Source organism: Carcharodon carcharias, chromosome 4 (genome assembly GCF_017639515.1).
Source record: "Carcharodon carcharias isolate sCarCar2 chromosome 4, sCarCar2.pri, whole genome shotgun sequence".
Lineage (NCBI taxonomy): Eukaryota > Metazoa > Chordata > Chondrichthyes > Lamniformes > Lamnidae > Carcharodon > Carcharodon carcharias.
Genome location: NC_054470.1, coordinates 166,232,938 through 166,238,937, shown reverse-complemented (window position 1 = coordinate 166,238,937; position 6,000 = coordinate 166,232,938).

Here is a 6,000-nt window from a genome sequence, read left to right as displayed (position 1 = left end):
AGGTGATAGTCTCAGGAAAAGAGGACAGCAATTTATGAATTGGATGAGGAGGAATGTCTTCATCCAAGGGTTGTGAATCTTTGGAATTTGCTACTTCAGAGGGCTGTGAATGCTTGGTCATTGAGCATGTTTAAAATTAAGATGGATGATTTTTTTGTGCACCAGGTGGATTGGGGAATAAAGAAGTAGAGCATCAAGGTTAAGTTAATGTTGATGATTAGCCATGTTCTTAATGAATAGCAGAGCAGGGTTAAAGAGCTGTATAGCCCACCCTTGCTCCTATTTGCTATGGGCAGAATCTTCCACTCTGAAGTCTAAATTTGGTGGTGGGAGCAAAAGTCAGAGTGTCTGTACGGGGAGGGGGTGCGGGATGGCTGACCATGTGCTGGTCAGCTCATTACTTATACATCTTTGCTGAGCACAACGAATCTCATGGTAGGGGCAGGCAGGAAATCACCATCCCACCATTACCTCATTGGTTTGGAGGTTAGGGCACCATATTTAAAGGACACCCAGGCAGTCTCCCTTCTTCCCCTCTCCCCCCGCACCTCCCTTAGCCTGCCTCCCAAGTCCAGCCTCCATTCCATCCTTCCATCCTAACCACCCTTTGCGCAGCTTGTGCCACTAGATCCGATATCAGTCAAGTTGTGAGCGTATTCCAAGAGCGCAAAAGCATAATCTACTCAACTTCTTCCACGACTTTGAAATAAGCTTGCCAGGTGTGTGGCACTTATGTGGGTTGTAAAAGTGAACATTCAAATTTGTTGCTGGAGGCGAACTTAATTTGATGGGGGAGCTTAATTCTGGAGGGTGGCCTTTTAATGGGCATTCATGAGATACTTAAGCATGCAAATGAGGTTCTTGACATTGTTCATCAGGAAGCTCGAACCACCTTTAACTTGCCTTTAAAGTCCCGAGAACAGAATTCCACAAATTCATCCCAATGTGAGGAAACTGATTTTTGGCCTCCTGCCAAATTAAGTTCCCCTGCCTGCCACGCTTCTCACAGCTGGCGGGACTGGAAGATTCTGCCCTATGTTTTTTATGACTGGTGGACAGTCAATATGATTCCTATGTTTAAAAAGGAAGATAGATCAAGTCCAGGGGAAGACAGACCAATGGACTTAATGTCAGTGGTAGGAAAGATAATGTAATCTTCACTCAAACATTTAAAAGAAGAACATCTAAAAACTGAAAATATAATGGCACATATTTTAAGAGGATGGATCATGTTTGACCAACCTGATTGCATTTTATGAAGAAGTAACAGAAAGGGTTGATGAGGGTAATGCAGTGGGGTAACATTGGAACATTCTTGGATTTTCAAAACACTTTCGATAAGGGAGACTCATAGTTGGCTTGCGACTAAGGTCGGAACATATGGAGTCGAGACAAGTAGCAGAATGGATGGTAAACTAGCTACAAAACAGAAAGCAATCAGGGTTTAATGGATGGTCTGAGTGCCCTTAGCTTCTTCCTCAAACAGAGGCCCGAACAATCCCCATCCACCGCTACTCTCCTCCATCTGGCTGAACTTGTTCTCACACTGAACAATTTCTCCTTCAACTCCTCTCATTTCCTCCAAATAAAAGGTGTGGCTATGGGTACCCACATGGGCCCCAGCTATGCCTGTCTCTTTAAGGGGTATGTGGAACATTCCTTGTTCCAGTCCTACTCAGGCCCCCTTCCACAACTCTTTCTCCGGTACATCGATGATTACTTCGGTGCTGCTTCATGCTCTCGTCGAGACTTGGAAAAATTTATTAATTTTGCTTCCAATCTCCACTCCTCCATCATTTTCAATTGGTCCATCTCTGACACTTCCTTTCCCTTCCTTGACCTCTCTGTCTCAATTTCTGGTGATAGACTGTCCACCAATATCCATTACAAACCTACCGACTCCCACAGCTACCTCAACTACAGCTCCTCACACCCCGCTTCCTGTAAGGACTCCATCCCATTCTCTCAGTTCCTTCGCCTCCGTCGCATCTGTTCTGATGATGCTACCTTCAAAAACAGTTCCTCTGACATGTCCTCCTTCTTCCTTAACCAAGGTTTTCTACCCACGGTCGTTGACAGGGCCGTCAACCGTGTCCGGCCCATCTCCCGCGCATCCGCCCTCACACCTTCTCCTCCCTCCCAGAAACATGATAGGGTCCCCCTTGTCCTCACTTATCACCCCACCAGCCTCCGCATTCAAAGGATCATCCTCCGCCATTTCCGCCATCTCCAGCATGATGCCACCACCAAACACCTCTTCCCTTCACCCCCCCTATTGGCATTCCATAGGGATTGTTCCCTCCGGGTCACCCTGGTCCACTCCTCCATCACCCCCACTCCTCAACCCCCTCCTATGGCACCACCCCATGCCCACGCAAAAGATGTAACACCTGCCCCTTCACTTCCTCTCTCCTCACCGTCCAAGGGCCCAAACACTCCTTTCAAGTGAAGCAGCATTTCACTTGCATTTCCACCAACTTAGTTTACTGCATTCGTTGCTTCCAATGTGGTCTCCTCTACATTGGAGAAACCAAACGTAAACTGGGAGACCACTTTGCAGAACACCTGCGGTCTGTACGCAAGAATGACCCAAACCTCCCTGTCGCTTGCCATTTTAACACTCCACCCTGCTCTCTTGCCCACATGTCTGTTCTTGGCTTGCTGCATTGTTCCAGTGAAGCCCAACGCAAACTGGAGGAACAACACCTCATCTTCCGACTAGGCACTTTACAGCCTTCCGGACTGAATATTGAATTCAACAACTTTAGGTCTTGAGCTCCCTCCTCCATCCCCACCTCCTTTCTGTTTCTTCCCCCTTCCTTTTGTTTTTTCCAATAAATTATATAGATTTTTCTTTTCCCACCTATTTCCATTATTTTCAAATATTTTTAAATCTTTTATGCTCCCCCCACCCCCACTAGAGCTATAGCTTGAGTGCCCTACCATCCATTCTTAATTAGCACATTCGTTTAGATAATATCACCAACTTTAACAACGATCATTGTTCTTTTGTTCTGTTGTCTGTGACATCTTTTGATGATCTGCTTCTATCACTGCTTATTTGTCCCTACAACCACACCGCCCCCCCACCCCATCACACACACCTTAAACCAGCTTATATTTCACCCCTTTCTTGGATTCACTCAAGTTCTGTCGAAGGGTCATGAGGACTCGAAACGTCAACTCTTTTCTTCTCCGCCGATGCTGCCAGACCTGCTGAGTTTTTCCAGGTAATTCTGTTTTTGTTTAGGGTTTAATGGTAGTTCACTAAATAACAATATGTGGGATGTTGTGTTCTGCAAGATTGGTGCTAGGACCGCTTCTCAATTTACATAAACAATTTGAACTCTGAAATCTGATTTCAAAGTTTGTGGATGATACCAATTTGGCGAGGTGTAGTTAACACAGAGAAGGAACATTAATAAACTTGAAGAATGGGTTTGTAATTGGCAAATGAATTTCAGTATAGATAGAAGTGTATATTTTAGTAGGAAAAATAATAGTGTCTTAATAGGATTGAGCAGAGGGATTTTGTTTTATATGACTGGTAATTTCGACTTGAAACATTAACTATTTCTCTCCAGAGATGCTGTCTGACCTGAGTTTTTCCAGCACTTTTTGTTTATATTTCAGATTTCCAGCATCTACAGTATTTTGCTTTTGTATTAGGTATTTTTTAAAATTATTTTGTGGGATGTGAGCATCACTGGCAAGGCAAACGTTTGTTGCCCCTTCCAAATTGTCCTTGAGAAGGTGGTGGTGAGGCCTCTTCTTGAATCACTGGGGTCCATCTTTGTTTTTCTTTATTCTCTCATGGGATGTGGGCTTTGCTGACGAGGCCAGCATTTGTTGCCCATCCCTAATTGAACTGAGTGGCTTGCTAGCCTATTTCAGAGGGCAGTGAAGAGTCAACCACAATTCTGTGCGTCTGGAGTCGCATGCAGGCCGGAGCAGGTAAGGATGACAGATTTCCTTCCCTAAAGGACGTTAAAGCACCAGATGGGTTTTTACAATAATCAATGATCGTTGTCATGGTCACCAATACTGAGACTAACTTTACATTCCAGATTTACTAACTGAATTTAAATTCCACCAGCTATCAAGGTAGGATTTGAGCCCATGTCCCCAGAGCATTAGCCTGAGTCTCTGGATTACCAGTCCATTACACCACCATTTCCCCTCTGGTACACCCACAGGAAGGGAGCTCACAATTTTGAACCAGCAACAATAAATGAATGGCATTATAGTTCCAAGTCAGGATGGGTATGGCTTGTACGGGAACTTCAGGTGATGGTATTCTCATGTGTCTGCTGCCTTTGTCCTTGAAAGTAGTAGAAGTCACGGGTTTGGAATGTGCTGTCGAAGGAGCCATAGCAACGTGCTGCAGTGTTTCTTGTAGATGATACATACTGCTGCCACTATGTGGTGGATGGGGCGCTGATCAAGCGGGCTGCTTTGTCTTGGATTGTGCTAAGCTTCTTTGGTGTCACGGAGCTACAATCAACAAGGCAAGTGGAGAGTATTACATTCTACTCTTGACTTGTGCATATGAGGTGGTAGACAGGCTTTGGGGAGTCAGAAGGTTTGTTACTCACTGCAGAATTCCAGCCTCTGACGTTCTCTCGTAGCCATGGTATTTATATTATTAGTCCAGTTAAGTTTCTGGTTAATGTAACCAACAGGGTTTGATAGTGGGCATTCAGTGTTAGTAATGCTATTGAACATCAACAGGAGATTATTAGATTCTCTCTTGTTGGACATGATCATTGCCTGACACATAATGTGGCGCAATGTTACTTGCCATTTATCAACCCAAGCGGAATGTTTCCAGGTCTTGTTACCTATGGCTATGGACTGCTTCTGTACTTGAGGAATCGGAAATGGTGCTGAGCATTGTGCAATCATCAGCGAACATCCTCACTTCTGACCTTATGATGGAGGGAAGGTCATTGATGAAGCAGCTGAAGATGGTTGGGGCTAGGACACTACCCTGAGGAACTCCAGCAACAATATCCTGGAACTGAGATGGTTGGCCTCCAGCAATGACATACAAGTAACTGCATATAACTTAAATATGTTATTTTTAAATTTGTTTTTGTTATTTTTACTCTATTTTGTTGTTTTTAAATTAATATCTTTTACTAGAAATTCATTCATTGTGTTTATATATGCTTAGTAGATTTTCATCAGATGTTTATGTAATGTAGTTAATTTGCTTGCCTTGATTAATACGTTCCCTGTTTATTCAGTTGCAGTTTTATGAATGAATTTTGAGCAATTTAGGTGTATGTAACAGAAATGTCCAAGTCTGACAGACAAAATGCACATAAATTGCAAGATGTGCAAATGCATGTCAATTCATGGGTGAGTTGAAAAATAACCTGTTTTTTCTTGTAATATATAATGTCAAAGTTAATGATTTTCAGTGATTTAATAAGTGGATCTGTGATTGTGGAGTTGTTTCCCTAACTATACTTCTAATCTGATTTTTAAAAGCACCTGGATTATGAAGGAATGTGGCAAGAAAACATTCCAATTGGAGGTAAATAGCAGATACTACAAGTAGTATTTTTTTGTTATTCTTATAGCTGATAAAGAGGGAAAGGGTAGAATATGAATGTAAACTAGCCAGGAATATAAAAACAGATTGTCAGGACATGTACAAGGATATAAAAAGAGAGAGAGTAGCTGAAGTAAATACTGGTCCCTTAGAAGCAGAGACAGGAGGAATTATCAAGGGGAAGTGAGGAAATGGCAGAACTATTGAACAAATGTTTTGTGTCCATCTTCACAGTAGAAGACGCAAGTTACATATCAGAAATAGAGGGTAACCTAGGGGCTAATGGTGGTCTTATGAGGAAAGGTTGAGCAGGTTGGGCCTATATTCATTGGAGTTTAAAAGAATGAGAAGTGATCTTATTGAAATATAGTAGATTCTGAGGGAGCTTGATAGGATAGCTGCTGAGAGGTTTCCTCTCATGGGGGAACCTAGAACTAGGG